General features: G+C 41.1%; 1 protein-coding gene and 1 pseudogene across 5 annotated transcripts in view; both read right to left on the bottom strand.

The window, feature by feature from the left end:
• The window catches only part of ADGRB3 (adhesion G protein-coupled receptor B3), a 1,362,616-nt gene that overhangs the window by 998,862 nt on the left and 338,401 nt on the right, over positions 1-25,353 (bottom strand). The gene's annotated exons all lie outside the window — the stretch shown is intronic.
• Positions 1,817-1,936, bottom strand: LOC134912857 (5S ribosomal RNA; annotated as a pseudogene).

Genomic DNA, 25,353 nt, shown 5'->3' with positions numbered 1-25,353 from the left:
TCCATGATTGTTCCCTAGACTGACCTCCTTACTCAAGATAAGAGCTTTTTATATGCACTTCATATACATATCTCTTACTTTTTACGAATTTTGTATATAATATTTTTTAGATCTGAATTTCTATGTTTAAGTCATTTTAAGTATACTCTTTTTTGTAGAATAAAAATATAATTTTTTAATAAAATTGAGACATTTTAATATTATATGTTCCTTTACAATAGATACCATTGGTTGCTGATGCCCTTATTCTTGTTTTATATATATATATATATATATACACTGTATATATATATATATATATACTGTATATATATACTGTGTGTGTGTGTGTGTGTGTGTGTGTGTATGTATATATATATATATACACTGTATATGTATATATATATATATGTAGAAAATATATGTACAGCGCCACTTGTGGGATGAATTCCAAAATTATATAAAACTGATTAAAAGAGAATATCTTTAAAAACACACACACTCCCTTGTTTTAGGTGTCTGCCACCCCCTAAAAATGCAATGCTGGTGGAGTAATGCTAAAAAGTATGGAAAAAGTGGGGGATAGGGGTACCGGCGACATGTGTTGTTTAAAAAGTATGTACTAAAATACCCTGAATTTATGAGCCAAAAAATATATATATAAAAATATAAAAATTTAATGCAATATAAAAGTTACTAGATAAAAAGTACAAATTTTCAATAGATAAAAATATATAAATATAAGATAGGAGAATAGACTTAGCTTTTAAAAATAATAGGCAGGGGGTCAGTGCAGGGAACCCAACGCGTTTTGTCACATATGACTTCTTCAAAGGGTAGGGACAGAATGATTCCTTAAGCCTATTTATACCCTTACATACTAGGTAAGGAGTTGTGACATCACAGGTGGTCAGGTGATCCAATCTAAAGGTCACACATAGAAATATACATGATGGTAGTATTGAAACATCACCGCAGTCTGTGGGTGTCATTAGGGGCATAGTAGCATCTAAAACGAGTGGTTTATAAGTTCAAAATGTGTATATATATTGTGTGGGAAGGATTAGAACATTAAATAGCGGCACTTCCGCCACACTTCCGGTGACGGAGGCCGCGGGTCACATGACTTTGGGTACTTCCGCCCCACTTCCTGTGCGCGTCTGCGCATGCGCCGGCGGCGAAACCCGTTTTTTGTCTCTAAGTCAATACATTCTGTTGTGTCTCCTCAGTCTCTGGTCCTGGTTTTCTCCTCTACGGCGGCCATTTCTTTGTATTGAAAGTCCATAGGAATCAAGGGAGTTGCGGTGGCCATTTTGTTGGAGTTTCAGGAGACCCATATTCATTTCACTTAGAAATATCCATGGCAACGTTTCCATGTAAAAGATAGAAACAGGCAATTGGTAGTGATCCTTATATTGGTGTTTTTTAACATAAAACAACAGTTGTCAATTTCAAAACAACCCATAGGCTAATATTGAATATGTATGTAAATTATAAATTAATAATACAGTGATCCACTTGAACTGACTGACAGGGCACTTTCAGGTGAAGCTAAGGTGAGGGGGAGGTGCTTATACCATATATGTATACTGCAAATTAATATAGCTGTTTTAAAGGCTTTTATTTCCAGCACATTATGTAAATCTATGCAAATATATATAAAATTATAAAATTATAAATGATAAGTAATAGTAGATAATAATTTTGCTGGAAATTTTATTAAATATTTATTTCTCAATTAGGTTGTTTTTAATTTTCCTTCAAAGGACATATTTAGTCGTGGGGGTGATAAGTGCTGATAGATCGCCCACCAGTTGGCTTGACCTCCTATCGTCACTCACTACAGTACCTGATCTTCCCAGGTAGTCCCCTTCCCTGGTACTGGTCAGGCCCGATACACTGCTTAGCTTCCAAGATCGGACGAGGTTGGGCGTGCCAGTGTGGTATGACTGTATACACGTGTGAGACGTCGTAACACTGGTGATCCGATCGCTCAATAACACTCGAAGTCAGGTTGGCTTAATTAGTTTTATTAGAGTGCAGGAGTGTGTTTAATAAGAGGGAGATTGTGAATATGAAAAGCAGGACTAAATGAAAAAGGAGGATACTGCACCTCACAGGAAAGGTGCAATCTCGTATCCTTCGTTCAGGCCTGTTGGTTGCAGGGTTCCCAACTGGAAAATCCAGTACATTTCGCGTCTTGAGAGCTTGTTTGCAAGATCACCACCTCTCTCACCCAGGTCCACATGCTCAATCGCCTTGAACGTAAGGTCCTCTGGATTTGAATTGTGTTGTAATGTGAAATGTCTGGAGACCGTGTGGCTTTCGACTTTATTTTTAATATTTCTAATATGTTCCTGGATCCTTATTTTCAACGGTCTCTTGGTCTTGCCTACATATTTCATCCCGCAGGCACATTCCAATAGGTAGATCACGGACGTTGTATTGCAGTTCATGAAATGTTTAATGGTATATTCTTTCTTATTTTCCATGTCACTGAAGGTTCTTCTGCTCCGATGTAAATATTTACATACGTTACACTTCCCACATTTATATGATCCTAAACACTTAATCATCGGGATCCTTTGGGTTGGTTTCTCCTTTATCATGCTGGGTGCCAGGCAGTCCTTCAGGTTTCTTGACTTCTTGAAAATAAGTGTTGGTTCGGGCGGTAGGATATCTTTTAATACTGTGTCCATCAGAAGAATGTTCCAGTGCTTTTTAAGTGAATTCCTTATTATTCTCTCATGTTGACTGTAGGAGGTAATAAAAGCGACTGCGTCCTTCATTTTGTCTCTCGGTTTGTACCTCAGCAGGTCTTCTCTATTCAAATTTCTTGTTTTCTTCATTGCTTCATTCAAGATGGGCTCAGGGTACTCTTTGTCTTGGAATCTTCTCTTATATATCTCTTTATACATATTAAGCTATAGTATGGTTACAAGCCACACTCACATGGTTTCACATTAGTGAGTGCTGGGGTGATAATCTCAGGAGAGGACTTGTTCCTGTTTGCTTTTCATAAGCATCCAAACCCAGGAAGAGTGCTCACAACATCAATTTACATATAATAATGTGGGATTTAATCCATACATCCATATTCATATAGATGGTGTCTCGAGTTGCAAATCCGGTGAATAGGCTACATATCAAATCCATTTAAACACATTATGAATAGTGCAAAAACCATATTAAAAACAGAACAAAATAAGAAAAAAATATAATAATAATAATAATAATAATAATAATAATAATAATAATAATAATAATGTCTTAATAGATCATCAGAATGGTAAGCAAAGCTGAGTCCCATGCCTGAATACTGTTGACAATTTTTTGGTCAAAAACAATATATTTCAGATAACAAAAATATTTAATATTTCACAGAGCTTTTCATTCATGTCATTCAGCCCCTTTCAGAGCTATTGTCTCCAATTAATGGATCCATCTGGCCTCCCTTTTCAGGAGCGCCAGCCCATGGTACTGCAACATAGATATCTGAATCTTATGTCTCTCTTTCAAAAAATGCACTGCTACCAGTTTATCAGATGAGCCTGTTTCATAGGCCAGATGGAAAGTAGAACAGTTTTCTGTCATGCACTCTTAAAATGTCCACACAGTCTTGCCTACATATAGCAACCCACAGGGACAGGAAAAGAACTATAATATATTATCCAACTGACATGTTAGCCTATTTCTTAAATTGATATTTTTGCCATTATGTTTGTGGCAGAAATATTTACCTGTTATTAAAGCTCTACAGGTTGTACAACCAAGGCACTTGTAGCATCTGTTGCTTTGAGTTAGCCTCTGAGACTTCAGCTTGACATTTGGATGCATATCCGCTCGTAATAGATAATCCTTCAGATTACAACCTCTGTTCACACTTAGCAATGGCGGCTTCATAATCATCTTTTAAAGGCTGTATCAGTTGACACAATAGGCCAATGTTTCTTGATGGCTTTCTGTGGAGCCTTCAGATTGTTATCACAGTGTATATTCAAAATCATCCAGGGTCTGTTTTCTTAGTAGAAATTCTTTGTTCATTCCATACAATATTCTTAGCCATAGTGATGCATCTCTCTACTACTGATGCCTTGAAACTACCGTATATTCTACAAATCTCTCATAGCATTCACATAGTTGAGACTCAGCATACTCTGAATTAGAATTGTTCCGCAGCACCCTTGTGAATTGCGTCACTGGTAGATTGGACTCAAGAGAATCAGGGTGATGATTCATTGCCCATAATAAAGTATTCCTATCAGTTGATTTCCTATATAGTCTATAGTCCAAGCTGGAATAATTTTGAAATACTGTGACACCAAAGAAACTCATTATGTCCTTATCCACAGAGGCCATTAAATGGACTGGGGTGTCTAATACATTTGGAGCACAGGTTCTCAAACTCGGTCCTCAGGACCCCACACAGTGCATGTTTTGCAGGTCACCTCACAGAATCGCAAGTGAAATAATTAGCTCCACCTGTGGATCTTTTAAAATGTGTCAGTGAGTAATTAATACACCTGTGCGATTGCTCGGTTACCTGCAAAACATGCACTGTGTGGGGTCCTGAGGACCGAGTTTGATAACCACTGATTTATAGTATGTACCACATCAAAAAAGGACTCAGCATCACCCCTTCAAATTACAAATATATCATCTATATATCTCTTGAAATATACAATGTTATCTTCAGACTTATTTAGAATGTGTTTATGTTCGTACCAAATTCATGTACAGTATATATTAGCATAAGAGGGTCCTACATTGATCCCCATAGTTGCTACTGCTATGTGCATGTAATATTTCAACAGATGATCCTTCATATGGACCCAATGGTAGTTCCTTTTCCTCTGCTACTATCCCTGCTTCAATAGGGATTTTTAGTGTTTTCAGGAAACAGACATCTAATGTCCCAAATAAACAATCAGTGGGAAGTATACTGATAGATCTCAAGTCAGCCAAATAATGACCCATAGCTACAAATATGTTTTAATTGTTTTCACAAAAGGTTGTAAAAATAATTAACTAATTTGTCTATAGGCTGCAATGTCAACCCCCTAGCTAATATTATAGGTCTTCCTTGGGGAGCTTTCAGTGACTTATGCACTGTACTGTATCCACTGTATCATCATATATCCATCTATATGCCAAAGACATAATTATCAGTTCATCTGCTTTCTTTTTGATCCTTACCATTGTGCTGTAATCAATCTTCTCATAAGTACATTGATCAGAGAGCTGTCTTCTAATCTCTTTATCATAATCAACATCATTTTGCAGAACAACTGCATAGCCCATATCAGCGTTGCGTATTACAATAGAGGTGAAATTTTGCAATGATATTAATGGTCGACATTCATCATGGCTCAGGTTATCAAATACTTTGGTGTTAGTCGCACCCTGTTTACATTCCAGATCAACAATTCCTAAAAAGGTTTTGAAGGGCAATATTGGGTCAAAAGTACCAGATCCTTTGAACCTCATATTTGGCTTGGTCTATTTGGCTTGATCTTGATCTATATCGATATATTTGTAATTGGCTAGAATGCTATTTACAAATGTGTCTATTTACATCTAGCCTCCTGGTGCATTAAACAGCCCTCATGGCATGTTAAACAGCAGATGCACAGAGAATATAGGTATGTCTCATATAATTTTAAACAGCAGATTCTGCATGTGCATCCCATTCACATAGCAATGCAAATGCAATTTCAGTACAAAAAGGTGCCTGACGCTAACTGAGTTGCACGGGACCTGTCATCTCCCGCTGCAGGGCGTATTGAGGTAAAATGTATGAGGACACATCTGTAAATGATAAAATAAACTGAAGGCCTTTCATTATTGTTCTGGGCACAGTATTTCATAGTTACATAGTTTTAATTTTTTTTTCTTAAACTTATATTTTTTATTTTATTATTTTACTATTTAAAAAATAAAAAATAAATAAAAAATAAATTGCAAAAATAAATTATCATTATTACCATATTATAATATCATGTAGACTCATACTTTTAAAATGTACATTATGACAAATGTACATTATGACAAATAGTATTAGAATTTTACAAAAATAAACATAAGTGATGGTAGTAATAAAGGATAGCACAATTTATCTCTTCATTTGTAGCAACCTACTTCATGTCCGTAATTCTGTGTCTATTTATATACTACAAGGCAAGGGACAAGTTTTACATTTTTTCAGTGATAAATACTGTATAGTGTTATTATTTGCGTTCATTTTAAAGTCGTGCCCCTGGGAAATGTGAAGGATATATATGATATACTGCCGTTTTTGCTGAGATTATGGAACCATTATGAAACCTTGAGGCACTAAATGAAATTGATTTTAAACTACACAACATTTCAGTGAATTGACTATTAAGCATGCACACATAATTTTCCTTTTTGTGGATGCAATTAAATGAATTTCAACCTATGACTGTTCTAGCTTTCAGCTCAATATTTTATTAACACCAGTAGACAAGAGCCCAAGTTACCATTCATTTTCAAACCATAGTCACAGTGTGTTCTTCTAATTAAAAAACACAGCAAGTAACTGACCCTGTGGTTAAAAAAAATAATTTTCTGCTGCTTTCCATGAATTTAAAATAGGTAAACTGAATTGAAAGCCTAAGCAAAAGACATAGTCCATAATGAAATGGATATAATATCATATAAATTATTTACCATAGCTATGACAATCTCAGATTTTCTTGTGCTGAAAACTTATAAATATTAATATACTTGACTATTTTTAATTGTGTTACAGTTTACTGTGTTCATTTAGTAAAAATGGTGAGTGATGATGTATCATAACCAGATCTAATCACAGAGTAACAATGTCACATCAATTATAACATTTAGGAACATTTACTGCACTGAAAAAATGCATCCAAAGATTCTAACTTTGATAAGCATCTAACTACTGCCCTATTAAACAAATATTGCAGCAAGCCCTGAAAAGTAACATTATTCACTGTCACATAACTCAAACGGGGGGCAAATTACCATTGGTAACTCATTGGGACACAGGCTCTGAAGAGATACTGGCCTGACAAAGGCTAATAAGTAAAGTGAGTGATAGCAGATGGACCGCAGCAGAAAATAAATTGCCACACTCCTTGGAAGATGTCCATATAGACCCCTACATTATAGGAATATTACCTGTAAATACAGAAATCCTCTGACCAGTAATGCAGTTTTGGCAGACTGCATGTTCTTATGTCCTAAGTCACTTAATTTTTCAGATTTTCCTTTTTTTTAGAAGTAGTCAAAGAAATACTTTGAAGTAATAACCCTCTGCACACAGGAGTTTCCAGCTCCATATTAGGTTTGGGAAATGTCATGTAGTTAAGTCATAAAGTAGGGGGGAATTCCCAGCTAACTACTGGTAGGGATCTCTATTGGAGGGTTGACCATTGATAGTCTCCTTCAATGAAGCCATCAGTGCTTAGTAACAATTATTTATTATTATTATTATTATTATCCTTTATTTATATGGCGCCACAAGGGATCCGCAGTGCCCATTACACAGTACATAATCTAATGAGCAAACAAGAAAACCGCACTTACAGTACATGACAAAATAGGACAGGTATAGAAAAACCTGGGGTTAGGTGCCATCAAAGGGAGTATGGAGTATAAGATAGTGTAAGTAAGAAAAGGAAAGGCACAGGAGGAAAGAAGTCCTTGCTCTTGCAAGCTTACAATCTAAAAGGTGAGGGGCTAACAGACTGGAGTGACACAGAAGGGGTAGACAGTGAGCATAGACAAGAGGGTCTATTAGTAGGAGAGTTGACTGGGTTTGGTGAAGAAGTGGGTCTTGGGAGCCCGTTTGAAGTTTTGTAGAGAGGTGGAGAGTTGGATGGGGAGAGGTAGAGCATTCTAAAGATAGTTAGCAGCACATGCAAAATCTTGTAGGTAGGAGTGGGAGGAGGTAATTAGTTGGCAGGAGAGATGGCGTGCATTAGCAGAGCGAAGAGGACAGGTGGGAATGTAAAGAGAGATAAGTACAGAGATGTAAGAGGGAGAAGAGTGGGCGAGGGCTTTGTAGGTGAGTGTGAGAAGCTTGAATTGGATTTTGAATGGGAAGGGTAGCCAGTGAAGGTCCTGCAAAAGAGGGGAAGTGGATGTAGTACGTTTGTTGAGGAAAATGAGATGGGCAGCAGCATTGAGGATAGATTGAAGTGGGGAGAGGCATTTTTGAGGGAGGCCAGATAGGAGGAGATTGTAGTAGTCTAATCTGGAGATGACCAGTGAGTGAATGAGGGTCTTAGTAGTATCCTGCGTGAGAAAGGGTCTGATCCTGGAGATGTTTTTGAGGTGGAAATGGCAGGTTTTTGAGAGGTACTGAATGTTTGGTTTGAAGGAGAGGGAGGAGTCAAGGATTACTCTAAGACATCACACTTGGGGGCTAGAGGAGATAGTTGTACTATCAATGGATAATTCAATTGTGGGAGGTGAGGTTATGCAGGAGGGAGGAAAGATGATTAGCTCAGTCTTAGACATGTTAAGTTTAAGAAAGCGCTGGGACATCCAGGAGGAGGTTGCAGAGAGACAGTTGGAGATACGAGTGAGGAGAGCAGAGGAGAGGTCATGGGAGGAAAGGTAGATTTGAGTATCATCAGCGTAGAGATGATATTTTAAGTCAAAAGAGCTAATGAGCTCACCTAATGAGGATGTGTAGAGAGAGAAAAGGAGAGGCCCAAGAAAAGAACCTTGGGGTATACCTACTGGTAGAGGAAGTGGGGGGGCGGTGGAGTCATGAGAGGAGACAGAGAAGGAACAGTCAGAAATGTAGGAAGACAGCCAGGAGAGAGCAGTATCACGAAAAGTTGTCAAGGAATTTGGAGGGCATGCCAGGGGGGCAGCAAATGACAGATACTCGAAGATGAAGAGGTTGGAAGAGGCATATGGCATGGATCTCAAATGTAGAGAATGTAAGGGATGGTTCTGGTGGTATGAGTTGGTATAAGTAGCTAGAGGGTAGTAGGAGCCCAACACCACCACCGTGGCGACCCCCAGGTCGGGGGGGGGTGAGAATGTGAGACCCCCAGCAGAGAGAGCAGCGGGAGAACTGTGTCAGAGGGAGTAATCCAGGTTTCAGTGATGGTTAGGAGATGCAAGGAATTTGAGATGAAAAAGTCATGGGTGGGGACCAGTTTGTTACAGACAGATCTGGCATTCCAGAGGGCACAGGTGAGAGGGAGAGAAGCTAGGGGAGTGATGTGAATGAGATTATCAGGTTTGCTGTAGCAATGAGGTGAGATGGATTTAGAAGACAGGGATACAGAGGGTGTAGTGAGGGTGCTGGCTCCTGGGCTAGGAAGGGACACTGCAGCAGTTGAGCATGGAGGGAGTAAATGGTGGTACAGAGTGGTATGAGGTGAGGTAGGTAGAGGAGGGAAGGATATGGGCAGAGTGGTGGACGATTGGGCCCAAGGTAGGGTAGAGGTGAATGACAGTGGGGTACCAGGGGACACTGGTATGAAACCATTGATTGTAACCCATAGAATAGTTTAGCCTATCAATGGACATCCCTGCTCTGTAACACTGCAGATTTTGGTATAAATAGTGAGGGAGGTGGAGATGAGCATGACCATGGGATAAGATCCATGCCACCTGTGCAAGGAATAGAAAAAAACATTGCTGCCTCTGACCATAAATGATGGGGATCCTTACTTCCTATTGCTCACCTAAAAAACAAGCAAAGGGTTCATTGCCCCATTGGGGTTAGTTAGTAAGTATGTTTCTTGCTCTTCTTCATACCAGCATGAATTAGAAAAGTCATTTAGTAATTCTGAGACCTTCTTTGATAGTCTTCAAGTTCCACAGCTGCTTAAAGAAGGGCCAGAAAAAGGAAACTATTATCCATTTTACACCACCCACAATGGGGATAGCACATGCCTTCATGCCACAAATGGCAAGAGCAGTAAAAAAGTAAAATTCATTCTGCAGACCAAGATTATTGAAATGGCATAATCAGTGAACACAGCAGGGCCGGCACCAGGCCTACTAGCACCCTGAGCGAGAAAATGTAAAAGTGCCCCCCCCCCCCATGCGCGCGCCGAAGGCGCGCGCGCTCTTGGAAAAGTGGGCGTGGCCTCCTGAAAAAGTGGGCGTGGTCTCGCCCCCCAGCAGTGCCAGCTACACATGACATGCCCTCCAGCAGTGCCAGCTACACGTGCTAGTGTTCACTTTTTAGGGCAGGTTGCTGATCACAGGGAGGGCACATTTTTAAGTTAGGTGGGCAAAATGATGTACATACTGTAATGCTTGTTGTTCCCATTTCCACACGCTAAAGCATGGACAGTGCGCGCCGAAGGCGCGCAGCAAAAATTTAGGGGAGTTACTTCGTGGGGAAGGTGCGTAGCCACATTATAGTGGCAATTCACATTACACCACACAGTAGTGCAGCTAATACACATTGCACCAGGTAGAACCTCCTATAAGAGCACGTTAGACACATTGCGCCAGGTAGAGCACTGAGACACACTGCCCAGCCACAGACGCCTAGCGGGAACACTACATGATATGCCCCCCAGCAGTGCCAGCTACACATGACATGCCCCCCAGCAGTGCCAGCTACACGTGACATGCCCCCCAGCAGTGCCAGCTACATAAATGGCCACACAGTTCCAGATGGATAAATGCCCCCACAGCGCAGATATGCCCCCACAGTGCCACATACATTAATGCCCTCACAGTGCAAGATATGCCCCCACAGTGCAAGAAATGTCCCCACAGTGCAAGAAATGCCCCCACAGTGCAAGAAATGCCCCCACGGTGCCAGATACATAAATGCCCCCACGGTGCCAGATACATAAATGCCCCCACGGTGCCAGATACATAAATGCCCCCACGGTGCCAGATACATAAATGTCCCCACGGTGCCTGATACATAAATGCCCCCACGGTGCCAGATACATAAATGCCCCCACGGTGCCAGATACATAAATGTCCCCATGGTGCCTGATACATAAATGCCCCCACGGTGCATGATACATAAATGCCCCCACGGTGCATGATACATAAATGCCCCCACGGTGCCTGATACATAAATGCCCCCACGGTGCCTGATACATAAATGCCCCCACGGTGCCTGATACATAAATGCCCCCACGGTGCCTGATACATAAATGCCCCCACAGTGCCAGATAAATGCCCCCACAGAGCCAGATAAATGCCCCCACAGTGCCAGATATGTCCCCACAGTGCCAGATATGCCCCCACAGTGCCAGATATGCCCCCACGGTGCCAGAAATGCCCCCACAGTGCCAGAAATGCCCCCACAGTGCCAGATAAATGCCCCCACAGAGCCAGTTAAATGCCCCCACAGTGCCAGATATGTCCCCACAGTGCCAGATATGCCCCCACAGTGCCAGATATGCCCCCACAGTGCCTGATATGTCCCCACAGTGCCTGATATGCCCCCACAGTGCCAGAAATGCCCCCACAGTGCCATAAATGCCCCCACAGTGCCAGATAAATGCCCCCACAGAGCCAGATAAATGCCCCCACAGTGCCAGAAATGCCCCCACAGTGCCAGAAATGCCCCCACAGTGCCAGATATGTCCCCACAGTGCCTGATATGCCCCCACAGGGCCAGATATGTCCCCACAGTGCCTGATATGCCCCCACAGTGCCAAATATGCCCCCACAGAGCCAGATATGCAATGCCCCCACAGTGCCAGAAATGCCCCCCACAGAGCCAGAAATGCCCCCACAGTGCCAGAAATGCCCCCACATAACCAAAAATGCCCCCTGTGTGCCAGAAATGCCCCCACAGTGCGGATCTCCCCCCCCCAAAAAAAAATAAAAATACCTGCGGCGCTGGGGAGGAGTACTGCTGTCCGCCTGTGTGGGAGCGCTGGCGGGCGGGCGGGAGGCCGGGCGAGTGAGCCTGAGCCTGGGTCCGGGCTGGCGGGCGGGTGGGCGGCCACTTGTGCAGGCGGGCTATGCGCGGCGCCGGCGTCTGACGTTAGATACCGGCGCCGCGCAGCGCGCATACACAGCGCGACCGCCAAATGCTGCAGCAGCACACACACAGGGCCGGCTCCACCATCGAATATGGCGGCGCCAGCGCGTGGCGCCCATTAAGGGTGGCGCCCTGCGCGGCTGCTCTATTCGAGCATGCCTAGAGCCGGCCCTGGAACACAGAACACTTAATTTTGTCCCAGTGCCCAGTAAAAAAATTAAAGTAATTTAAGAAACTGGATCTAAAGTGATAGAAGTTTGAAGCATTATTAAATTGTAGGGGCATTTTCCAGATATACAATATACTTTCACATGTGCTTGGCAAACCATCTAGTTTATTCAGATAAGCTGTACAAAAGTTGTACAGTTGGTTAGTTGGATAAAAGTTGGTCAGATATTTGGCTAGCTTAGCACAGGTGGATAGCCAAGACATTTGACAGTGTGTGTACAATGCACTTAGTAAATGAGGCCAGGAGCATCTGACAGCTTGATAAGATTGCTCTAAGTAAATTCTCTTTGTTGATTTGTGACAAATTTTATAGCAAGTCATGTAACTGTAGTTTCAGCCTGTTGAGCTGCACCATATTGTGTTTCTATCCTAAATATGCAAGATGGGCGTCAGTTGATGATAGCACAGAGAAGATGTAATACTTTACTATATAATAGAGTTGCATTAGAATAAATGGCTTACATTGAACAGTGTTTATTACCTTTATGATTTATATATGAATTTTAGAATTTACTGGTTCCTTAATACCTTTGATGCAGAGCACTAGCAGGGCTCATTCTCGCATATGCACCTGCAGTGTGGAGGACAAGTCCCACTCTTACTTTGCAGTGGTGGGTATAATGCCCCCTCCCCAGACAATTTCACTTTGCAGTTTGGAAAATAGACATTTTCTGTATATTGGTGACATGTGCCCCTTTAGTAGTTTATGTCTTTCATCACCAATGATTAAAATAGTACATCAAAAGTGGAATTAACCACAGATACCATAGTGGGATCAATTTTTCAGATCCACCTCATCTTGTATCAGATAAAAAAGGGGTCCACTCCGTGAATGCAGTATGTTGTATATTTTCAAAGCTGGTAGGCTTTGTTGGCTACCACATTATTACTTCACATAGGCCCTCATTCCGAGTTGTTCGCTCGCTTGCTGCTTTTAGCAGCATTGCACACGCTAAGCCGCCGCCCTCTGGGAATGTATTTTAGCATAGCAGAATTGCGAACGAAAGATTAGCAGAATTGCGAATAGAAATTTCTTAGCAGTTTCTGAGTAGCTCCAGACTTACTCCTACATTGCGATCAGTTCAGTCAGTTTCGTTCCTGGTTTGACGTTACAAACACACCCAGCGTTCGCCCAGACACTCCCCCGTTTCTTCAGACACTCCCGCGTTTTTGCCAGAAACGCCAGCATTTTTTTGCACACTCCCAGAAAACGGCCAGTTTCCGCCCAGAAACACCCACTTCCTGTCAATCACACTACGATCACCAGAACGATGAAAAAGCTTTGTTATTCTGTGAGTAAAATACCTAACTTTTGTGTAAAATAACTAAGCGCATGCGCTCTGCGAACCTTGCACATGCGCAGTAAGCGACTAATCGCAGTATAGTGAAAATCGGCAACGAGCGAACAACTCGGAATGACCCCCATAGTAAGAGGTAACTTTGAGATGGGAAAAAAACAATAAATATAATAATAATAATAATAATAATAATAATAATAATACAGGTTGAGTATCCCTTATCCAAAATGCTTGGGACCAGAGGTATTTTGGATATCGGATTTTTCCGTATTTCGGAATAATTGCATCCCATAATGAGATATCATGGTGATGAGACCTAAATCTAAGCACAGAATGCATTTATGTTGCATATACACCTTATACACACAGCCTGAAGTTAATTTTAGCCAATATTTTTAATAACTTTGTGCATTAAACAAAGTGTGTGTACATTCACACAATTCATTTATGTTTCATATACACCTTACACACACAGCCTGGAGGTCATTTAATACAATATTTTTTATAACTTTGTGTATTAAACAACGTTTGTGTACATTGAGCCATCAGAAAACAAAGGTTTCACTATCTCACTCTCACTCAAAAAAGTCCGTATTTCGGAATATTCTGTATTACGGAATATTTGGATATGGGATACTCAACCTGTAATAATAATAATTAATACTTCTACTACTACTACTACTACTACTACTACTACTACTACTACTACTAATAATAATAATAATATGCATAATCATTTTCAAGTGCAGGTCTTTTTTGATGCAAACCCACACTTAGAAGATTCTATTTGCTATATTGGAAAGTTGAATGAAACAAGAAACACAAAGTATTTTCTTCTGGTATTTATTTAAATAAAAATCACTTTTACATATAAAGAGTTTAAACCTAATGCTGTCAAAGTAAAACAACCTTACATTCCCATGATACTAAGTGCAAGTTATAGCAATATAGGTTTATGAAAAATCTCAGATGTAGGATCTGCCCTTATGTGTTGGAGCTGTACCTTTAAAGCTAATGCCCTCTCGCTATGATACTAGCCATTGTATTTTTTGGACTACAATAACTTAAGGTTTCCCAGAGATGGATTCTTGGGGATACCTCTATACTATTGTGTGCTTGCACAACTTCTGGGTCAGGAACCTGGAATTAAAGTTTTCACAGGGACTGTAATTTACCAGCAGAAATGTATAAAGTAAGAAAAGTGCTACAGTAGTTGCTGGGTCCTAGAGGAGCTGTACCAGTGGATAGTAATTGATTAATACTGGGGGAGTGATTGCTGTTATGTCCATGAGCATGATCAGAAATTATTGTATTTTATATTGGATCTTTGATACATCTCACCCTAAATCCAAAAATAGCATCTTTAGAGTACTGGAAGACAAAATTAATCTTTATCAGTTAGACACAAATTCAAAAAGTGCTGTTAAACAATACCTGTTGTATCCATTCAATTCCTACATAATGATGAGCCTTTATTTTAAATGAGTGCTCCCTATAATGGCATAGAGAAATCTGGCCCTGGAAATCAAGAACTAGATTTTACCAGTACAAGATTGCTTATATTTCCTCAATACCTATCACAGATACTGCTACAACTATGATTATTTGAATATTTAAAAAATAAATTATGATTTACAGAAGATGAGACAATTTATTGCACTTACTTCGCGGCATGACTTGGATAAATGCAGTTGGCTGGCAGTTAAATAACTAGAAAGTGAAACTTGAGTTGGCATGCAGACAGGAAAGGTCATTTACGAACATGAAAGATGCGTAAGCACAGGGCAAAATGCCTCAGAGACTTTTTAATCGGCCATGGAATGTGTCTGCTGGATGAACTTCAAAACATGGAATGGAAATATGAACCTGTTTGGGTACAGCAGACACTATTGTACAAAAAAATATTGCACCTCTTTTGTAAATGACTTCACTGACTAGAGAACATACTGCGATCTGCCTAGAGCATAATTAATGTGTGTGTGTGTGTATATATATATATATATATATATATATATATAATGCCATTTGTGATTTTTTAACCCTTCCAATGCAGTCTGAGTGGCACATAAGCAAGCTAGAATGATACATTATACACAATATTTTAACTGCTACAAAACTGTTTGTACATAATATACTGTAGTTCATATTGATGTTTTTCTCTGAACATATACTTTTAATATTCTAAGTGTAATGAGCTAGATATAATCATAATTTGATTGCAATATGCTTCCATTAACTGTAACCATTTTCAACCATTATAAAAAATCTCTCCAGATAGACACTCTTATCTATGCCTACAGGGCACAACCTAAAAAGCTTGACTGAACTAGATTAACACTGATACGGCTTCGGCTAAATCATTTAATCAGTTTCCTGAAATAATTTTCTTCACTAATCTTTTCCTGGATTATTCTTTTGGACCACTGATTTGCTTTGTTATTAGAACATTAGAACAAATTGAATTATTTCATTCACTGTAATAATTTTTTCTATAATTTGCTACATATAGTACAAACTGTTCCTATAGGTTAAAAACAATGGGGGTCATTCCGAGTTGAGCCAATTTTCTCAACGGAGCGATTAAGGCAAAAATGCGCATGCGCATGGTTCGCAGTGCGCATGCGGTTAGTACTTTTGCTCAAAACTTAGTAGATTTACTCACGTCCGAACGAAGATTTTTCATCGTTGAAGTGATCAGAGTATGATTGACAGGAAGTGGGTGTTTCTGGGCGGAAATTGGCCGTTTTCTGGGAGTGTGCGGAAAAACGCAGGCGTGTCAGGGAAAAACGCGGGAGTGTCTGGAGAAACGGGGGAGTGGCTGGCCGAACGCTGAGCGTGTGTGTGACGTCAAACCAGGAACGAAACTGACTGAACTGATCGCTATTTGTGAGTTGTGATCACTGATCGCTATTTGTGAGTAGGTCTGGAGCTACTCAGAAACTGCAAATAATTTTCTATTCGCTATTCTGCTAATCTTTCGTTCGCAATTGCTAATCTTTCGTTCGCACATGCTAAGCCGCCAGAGGGCAGCGGCTTAGTATGTGCAATGTTGCTAACATCTGCTAGCGAGTGAACAACTCAGAATCACCCCCAATGTGTTGATATAAATTTGCATTTGAAGTGACCGTCCTTATACACATAATAATGGTTACTAACAATGCACTCTGTTTCACTTAAGTAGCACTGGAAAACAACTATATTTTGAGACAAGTGCTTAAAGATTATGTATATTGTACCTTACAAAATATCTTGAAAGGTATATGTATGTACATATATATATATATATATATATATATATATATGCAGGCCTGCCATCAGGGGGGTGCTGCGGGCACAGTAGTCCCGGGCCCGGCCTCTCTAACAGAGAGGAGAGGGCCCGGGCTGCTCATGCCGCCATCCGCCTGCTGCTTTGCTCCTCCCCCTTTTGTGCCCGAGATCTGACAGTCACAGGAGGGAGAGAAGATGCTGCAAGCATCAATTGTAAGCGCCCCTCCCAAAATGGCCACCGCCTCATGGGAGACAGTTATTATGATACTAGAGGAGGCTCCTCTAGTATCTTTAATAACTGTCACCTCTGAGGCTGCGGCTATTTTGGGAGGGACATTTTCAATTGAAGTATGCAGCGTACTCTATCCCCTCCTGTGACAGTGTCAGAACTCGGGTATGAAAAGGGGTGGGGATACCAAAATGGAGGGGGCAGGGTTACACGGGACTAAGATGTCTGCTACCACAGGTCACAGGAAAATGCTCTGCAACATTTCCTGTGTTATGTAAGTTAGGGAAAGTGAGTAAGAGAGAGAAAGTGTGTGTGTGTGTGTGTGTGTGTGTGTGTGTGTGTATCTAAGTGTGTGTGTATCTATGTGTGTGTGTGTATGGGTATGTGTGTATCTGTGTGCGTGTGGTCATTATAGTAAGCGTTGCGGCGCTACTATTGGGGCACGTATATGTGCCACCGCAACTGTTCACAGAATTTATTTATATATTTTGTCAGTCCCAGGCCCCACAATTTCTGATGGCAGCACTGTATATATGTTCAGTATGAATGACTGGTGGCCACCAGTATGCCAGCATTGAGGTGAGTGCTGGAAAGCCCCTTACAGGCTCGCTGCACTCACCATGCTGAGGGCGCAGTGGCTCGCTGTGCTTGCTACAGATTATATTCTCACTCTTTGGTTGTGGAGGACACCCATAAAGGGAGAGAATCAGCTACATCACCGGTATTCCAGCGGCAGCGATTTACTACTAGTCGAGTTTCCGGTGTCTGATGCAAAAGAAAAGAGAAAACACACCCTAGGGTGGATTTTGCTCCAGGCGCTGATTGGGGAGGTGCTACACAGCAGCTAAAACAAAGGGAGGTTGGTCAGACCCCCAAGTCACAAGCAATACACAAAGAAAAGGTTAAAGCGCTTGCTGGTCATATATGAGAGAAGAGTGGTCACATTGAAAATCACACATTTATTTGAACATTAAAATGAATTAAAATGTATTAAAAAGTACGATATTAAAAGAAATTGGAAAACACAATATGTGTTAGGTCTCAAAACAGCTGTGCCCCTCTCGGTCTCAGTGAGAGTTGGTGGGAAACATTCAAACCTGTTCCAATGTACAGTCCCCTAGTGATAGACTCTGAGTGTCCCGTTAGTGATCCATCGTGTATATATTTACCACCAGCAGTTGTCCAAGGTGTTTTAAGCGGTTGGCATCCGCAAGAGGTAGTCCCTTGTATGGCTGTGTAAAAGTTCCACGGTGGAAAGATGTCCTTCTAACGGGATCCACAAGTAAAGGCAGTAATGGGGACCTGGTCCAGGTGAAAAGTTCCTCAGGAGATTGAGTGATAAACACTGGGCACGTACAGCAGCAATCACCAACGCATTTCGTTGCGTTCACGCAACTTTTTCAAGGTATTGATAGTGCTGTTAACCAGGGTTTTTATACCCTCACCAATATGGATGCTCATTTGCATATGTGATTGACAGTGACCAAATCCTCTCATTATATGACCAAATAATGACAGACAGAATATATAGAATGTTAAATATTCAACACACAATTAATCATGTGTATAGTATACCTTATTATTCGTAGCTACAAATGAATTTCTCTAAAAAACAACAAGTCACATGACTAACATGGTATAATGGGGGAGCGAAATAATAACAAACCCGAAATGGATTAGAAAGAACTCCTAATGGTCCTTAAGTAATCGGACTGGGAGTCTTTATCCATTTATTGCACAAACCCGACTGAGGACAGGTGTAAAGATTACCTCTTAGTGTGGAACCTGTACCCGGCATGAGTGCGGCACGTCATAAATCTGCGCCAGATGGTCCGGGCGACGGCATGTGAGCGTCCTCAACAGGGCGCGTCACTAGCCGCCGCCTGGGGTTCGCTGACGCGCTGGTCAGGTCCGGCCTACGTCAGTGATGGTGCGCGGCCGGGATTAGTATGTCATCCCAGCGCGACCACAAGGACTGGTAAACGTAGGGGTTACCGTGGTGACGGACACCGCAGTGCGCGTCGCCTAGGCAACGTACACCACACTGTTCAGCCCCACAGCAAACGGAAACGAATATCAAAAAGATAGTTATATGAAATTCAAAACTCAAAGTGTGTGAATAATCACAATCGATGGTTCCGATTAGATTGAGGAAACAGAAGATTTGAACTGGCGGGTTCAATGTTTAAGAATAGTAATCTTCTGTAGTACACAATAGTTGAAGATGTTGATATTGGCAAACATTGTAAGATAACAGATAAATACATGTACAATGAATAATACAAAATAAAAAATAATAATTAATAATGGATATCAATATATAGAATCTGGGAATCACAAGAATACCAATAAGGAAAATAAAACAGAAAAAAAGGGGAAAAGGGAAATATAACCATGGGTGAGTACATGCATGGAATATAACACCCCTGTCGGGGGTGATTCCATGGGAATAGATGCAAACCAAGAGCCTGTCTAGAAGGAGCAGGGAGAAAGGAATCACGTGTTTATGTCACTAGATTCAGTTCAATCTGTTCGTTCAGACCAGAGGGATGTATCGTGTTTAGCCTGAACATCGAATAGAGTTCTTGTTTACATAATGCTTTGTAACGATCCCCACCTCTCTTAGTTTTCACTACATGTTCAATAGCTACTACGCTAAGGAGACTCGGATCACTATCATGACAGTCTCTAAAATGCCTAGAAACACTATGTGTTTGTAATTTGTTGATAATGTTCCGACGGTGTTCCATGAACCGAACTTTGATACTTCTTATCGTCCGTCCCACATATCTTTTGTTACAGGTACATGTCAGCAATTATATGACATAATTAGTGTCACAATTCATGAAGCTGGTCAAATTGTATTCTTCACCTCCCTCAACTGTAATTGATGTGGTTTTCCTAGGGATGTGTTTACACGTGGTACATCTGGTTGTGCCACAGCGATGGAAGCCTGGGGGACGCACTGGTATCCATGATTCCCGTGTCTCTCCCTCTATATCCACTGGAGGGATTGTTTTGAGAAAACTAGGGGCCAAGATATTCTTGAGGGAGCGTCCTTTTTTAAATATAAAAGAAGGTCTGTTTGGCAAAGTTCCTCTGAGTAACGTGTCTTGGTTAAGCATCCCAAAATTTCTACATATTATTCGTTTAATGGACATGCTTTCGCTGTTGAAAGTTGATATGAAGGCTAAATCTTCCTGATAAACAGTGTGAGCATGGCTACTCTCCTGACCTGGTAAAGGTGGTTTTTTGTTAATTTTTGATTTGAGAAGAGTGTCCCTATCTACATGTAGGACTTCTTGCATAGTTCTCTTTAGCGGTGACAATGGGTAACCCCTTAGTTGGAACGCTTCAATCATTAAGTTCGCTTGTTCTAAATATTTATTATCATCCGTACAATTACGCCGCAGGCGTAAGAATTGCCCCCGAGGAATATTTTTCTTCCAAGGGGGGTAGTGAGCGCTCTGGTAGTGCAAATAGGCGTTCGTCGCGACTTCTTTTGTGAAGTTAGAAGTGTATATTTTACCATCCCTGGCTTCAAGAGTTATATCCAAAAAATTGATGGTGGTAGGGTGATAGGAGTGGGTGAAACGGAGATTAAAGTGATTAGAGTTTAAACTATTAACAAAGTGGAGTGCCGATGACAGATCCCCATCCCAAATAATAAAAAGATCATCTATATATCGGCCATAGAGGACCAGATTCGCGCCAAAGCCCCCGCCCCACACATGGGTGTCCTCAAAGGCACCCATGTAAAGGTTGGCGTAACTCGGCGCAAATCTGGTCCCCATGGCCGTGCCCATCACCTGGAGATAATACGTGTCCAAAAACATAAAATAGTTGTGTTTAAGAATGAAAGAAATGGCATCCAACAAAAAAGTCTCGTGTCTCTCTGGAAGGTCCCCATCAGCTCGTAATCTCAATGCTATTGCATCACGGCCCAAATCATGTGGAATATTAGTGTACAAACTTTGTACATCGAGGGTCATAAATGCATAACCCTCTTTCCATGTCACATCTTGCAACTGTTGTAAAAAATGGGTAGTATCTTTGATGTGGGACCTTAGTGTAGAGACACGAGGTTGGAGGAAGGAATCAACATAAAATGACAGATTAGAAGATAGAGAACCTATACCCGAGATAATGGGGCGACCAGGGGGTGCACTAAGTGATTTGTGTATCTTGGGGAGGTGGTAAAAAATAGGAACAGTAGGGTGTTTGGTGAATAAAAAATTAAATTCATCTTTGGAGATAACTCCATCGGCCAGGGCATCATCAAGTATATGCTGAAATATATGCATCATCAAGTTTCAGCATATACTTGATGATGCCCTGGCCGATGGAGTTATCTCCAAAGATGAATTAAATTTTTTATTCACCAAACACCCTACTGTTCCTATTTTTTACCACCTCCCCAAGATACACAAATCACTTAGTGCACCCCCTGGTCGCCCCATTATCTCGGGTATAGGTTCTCTATCTTCTAATCTGTCATTTTATGTTGATTCCTTCCTCCAACCTCGTGTCTCTACACTAAGGTCCCACATCAAAGATACTACCCATTTTTTACAACAGTTGCAAGATGTGACATGGAAAGAGGGTTATGCATTTATGACCCTCGATGTACAAAGTTTGTACACTAATATTCCACATGATTTGGGCCGTGATGCAATAGCATTGAGATTACGAGCTGATGGGGACCTTCCAGAGAGACACGAGACTTTTTTGTTGGATGCCATTTCTTTCATTCTTAAACACAACTATTTTATGTTTTTGGACACGTATTATCTCCAGGTGATGGGCACGGCCATGGGGACCAGATTTGCGCTGAGATACGCCAACCTTTACATGGGTGCCTTTGAGGACACCCATGTGTGGGGCGGGGGCTTTGGCGCGAATCTGGTCCTCTATGGCCGATATATAGATGATCTTTTTACTATTTGGGATGGGGATCTGTCATCGGCACTCCACTTTGTTAATAGTTTAAACTCTAATCACTTTAATCTCCGTTTCACCCACTCCTATCACCCTACCACCATCAATTTTTTGGATATAACTCTTGAAGCCAGGGATGGTAAAATATACACTTCTAACTTCACCAAAGAAGTCGCGACGAACGCCTATTTGCACTACCAGAGCGCTCACTACCCCCCTTGGAAGAAAAATATTCCTCGGGGGCAATTCTTACGCCTGCGGCGTAATTGTACGGATGATAATAAATATTTAGAACAAGCGAACTTAATGATTGAAGCGTTCCAACTAAGGGGTTACCCATTGTCACCGCTAAAGAGAACTATGCAAGAAGTCCTACATGTAGATAGGGACACTCTTCTCAAATCAAAAATTAACAAAAAACCACCTTTACCAGGTCAGGAGAGTAGCCATGCTCACACTGTTTATCAGGAAGATTTAGCCTTCATATCAACTTTCAACAGCGAAAGCATGTCCATTAAACGAATAATATGTAGAAATTTTGGGATGCTTAACCAAGACACGTTACTCAGAGGAACTTTGCCAAACAGACCTTCTTTTATATTTAAAAAAGGACGCTCCCTCAAGAATATCTTGGCCCCTAGTTTTCTCAAAACAATCCCTCCAGTGGATATAGAGGGAGAGACACGGGAATCATGGATACCAGTGCGTCCCCCAGGCTTCCATCGCTGTGGCACAACCAGATGTACCACGTGTAAACACATCCCTAGGAAAACCACATCAATTACAGTTGAGGGAGGTGAAGAATACAATTTGACCAGCTTCATGAATTGTGACACTAATTATGTAATATATTTGCTGACATGTACCTGTAACAAAAGATATGTGGGACGGACGATAAGAAGTATCAAAGTTCGGTTCATGGAACACCGTCGGAACATTATCAACAAATTACAAACACATAGTGTTTCTAGGCATTTTAGAGACTGTCATGATAGTGATCCGAGTCTCCTTAGCGTAGTAGCTATTGAACATGTAGTGAAAACTAAGAGAGGTGGGGATCGTTACAAAGCATTATGTAAACAAGAACTCTATTCGATGTTCAGGCTAAACACGATACATCCCTCTGGTCTGAACGAACAGATTGAACTGAATCTAGTGACATAAACACGTGATTCCTTTCTCCCTGCTCCTTCTAGACAGGCTCTTGGTTTGCATCTATTCCCATGGAATCACCCCCGACAGGGGTGGTTATATTCCATGCATGTACTCACCCATGGTTATATTTCCCTTTTCCCCTTTTTTTCTGTTTTCTTTTCCTTATTGGTATTCTTGTGATTCCCAGATTCTATATATTGATATCCATTATTAATTATTATTTTTTATTTTGTATTATTCATTGTACATGTATTTATCTGTTATCTTACAATGTTTGCCAATATCAACATCTTCAACTATTGTGTACTACAGAAGATTACTATTCTTAAACATTGAACCCGCCAGTTCAAATCTTCTGTTTCCTCAATCTAATCGGAACCATCGATTGTGATTATTCACACACTTTGAGTTTTGATTTTCATATAACTATCTTTTTGATATTCGTTTCCGTCTGCTGTGGGGCTGAACAGTGTGGTGTACGTTGCCTAGGCGACGCGCACTGCGGTGTCCATCACCACGGTAACCCCTACGTTTACCAGTCCTTGTGGTCGCGCTGGGATGACATACTAATCCCGGCCGCGCACCATCACTGACGTAGGCCGGACCTGACCAGCGCGTCAGCGAACCCCAGGCGGCGGCTAGTGACGCGCCCTGTTGAGGACGCTCACATGCCGTCGCCCGGACCATCTGGCGCAGATTTATGACGTGCCTCACTCATGCCGGGTACAGGTTCCACACTAAGAGGTAATCTTTACACCTGTCCTCAGTCGGGTTTGTGCAATAAATGGATAAAGACTCCCAGTCCGATTACTTAAGGACCATTAGGAGTTCTTTCTAATCCATTTCGGGTTTGTTATTATTTCGCTCCCCCATTATACCATGTTAGTCATGTGACTTGTTGTTTTTTAGTGAAATTCATTTGTAGCTACGAATAATAAGGTATACTATACACATGATTAATTGTGTGTTGAATATTTAACATTCTATATATTCTGTCTGTCATTATTTGGTCATATAATGAGAGGATTTGGTCACTGTCAATCACATATGCAAATGAGCATCCATATTGGTGAGGGTATAAAAACCCTGGTTAACAGCACTATCAATACCTTGAAAAAGTTGCGTGAACGCAACGAAACGCGTTGGTGATTGCTGCTGTACGTGCCCAGTGTTTATCACTCAATCTCCTGAGGAACTTTTCACCTGGACCAGGTCCCCATTACTGCCTTTACTTGTGGATCCCGTTAGAAGGACATCTTTCCACCGTGGAACTTTTACACAGCCATACAAGGGACTACCTCTTGCGGATGCCAACCGCTTAAAACACCTTGGACAACTGCTGGTGGTAAATATATACACGATGGATCACTAACGGGACACTCAGAGTCTATCACTAGGGGACTGTACATTGGAACAGGTTTGAATGTTTCCCACCAACTCTCACTGAGACCGAGAGGGGCACAGCTGTTTTGAGACCTAACACATATTGTGTTTTCCAATTTCTTTTAATATCGTACTTTTTAATACATTTTAATTCATTTTAATGTTCAAATAAATGTGTGATTTTCAATGTGACCACTCTTCTCTCATATATGACCAGCAAGCGCTTTAACCTTTTCTTTGAGTTTCCGGTGTCTGCATCATGACTGCCAGGATCCTGACTAGCGGTATTTTAACCACTTCCCATACATATATATATATATATATATATATATATATATCTCAGTACTGACACCTTCGAGATGATACTTAAACCATTGGTACTGTACCTTGCAGGGGATGACCAAATACAGGATAGGTGATGAAAATACTCCAGGAAATTCAATTAGCTGTGATAATTTAACATAGGCTAATTGAAGCGGTGGGGCTGTTTGTCCTGAAGGCAGCCTAAAAGCTGCAGTTAACAAGGATTTTTCCCCGAGCCTAAACAGGAATGTAAAGAAATCCCTGTTAAATAGTCTGTTTTTGGGTGGCATGGGCACGTTAACTCATAGGTTCAGGAACATATCCCGGACTCTATGGGTTAATGCTCATTAACACAGTAATTTACCAGGTGAGAAAAAGCCAGAGGCTACAACCGTTTTTCATCCATGGTAAAGCTTTGTGAATGGGGTACTTTTATTTAAAACAAAATGAATATAAGAATACCAGAAGAATACTAGTAGAACCATGGGAAGCCCACAGGGTCCCATATTTTAGTTGTTACTGTACTTAACACTAAAACCACCTGCATTCAAATGGTCTACAATGATGATACTAAAGTAATGTCAAATTAATAA

The sequence above is a fragment of the Pseudophryne corroboree genome, chromosome 4 (genome assembly GCF_028390025.1).
Source record: "Pseudophryne corroboree isolate aPseCor3 chromosome 4, aPseCor3.hap2, whole genome shotgun sequence".
Lineage (NCBI taxonomy): Eukaryota > Metazoa > Chordata > Amphibia > Anura > Myobatrachidae > Pseudophryne > Pseudophryne corroboree.
This window is presented reverse-complemented; position numbering and strand designations above follow the sequence as displayed.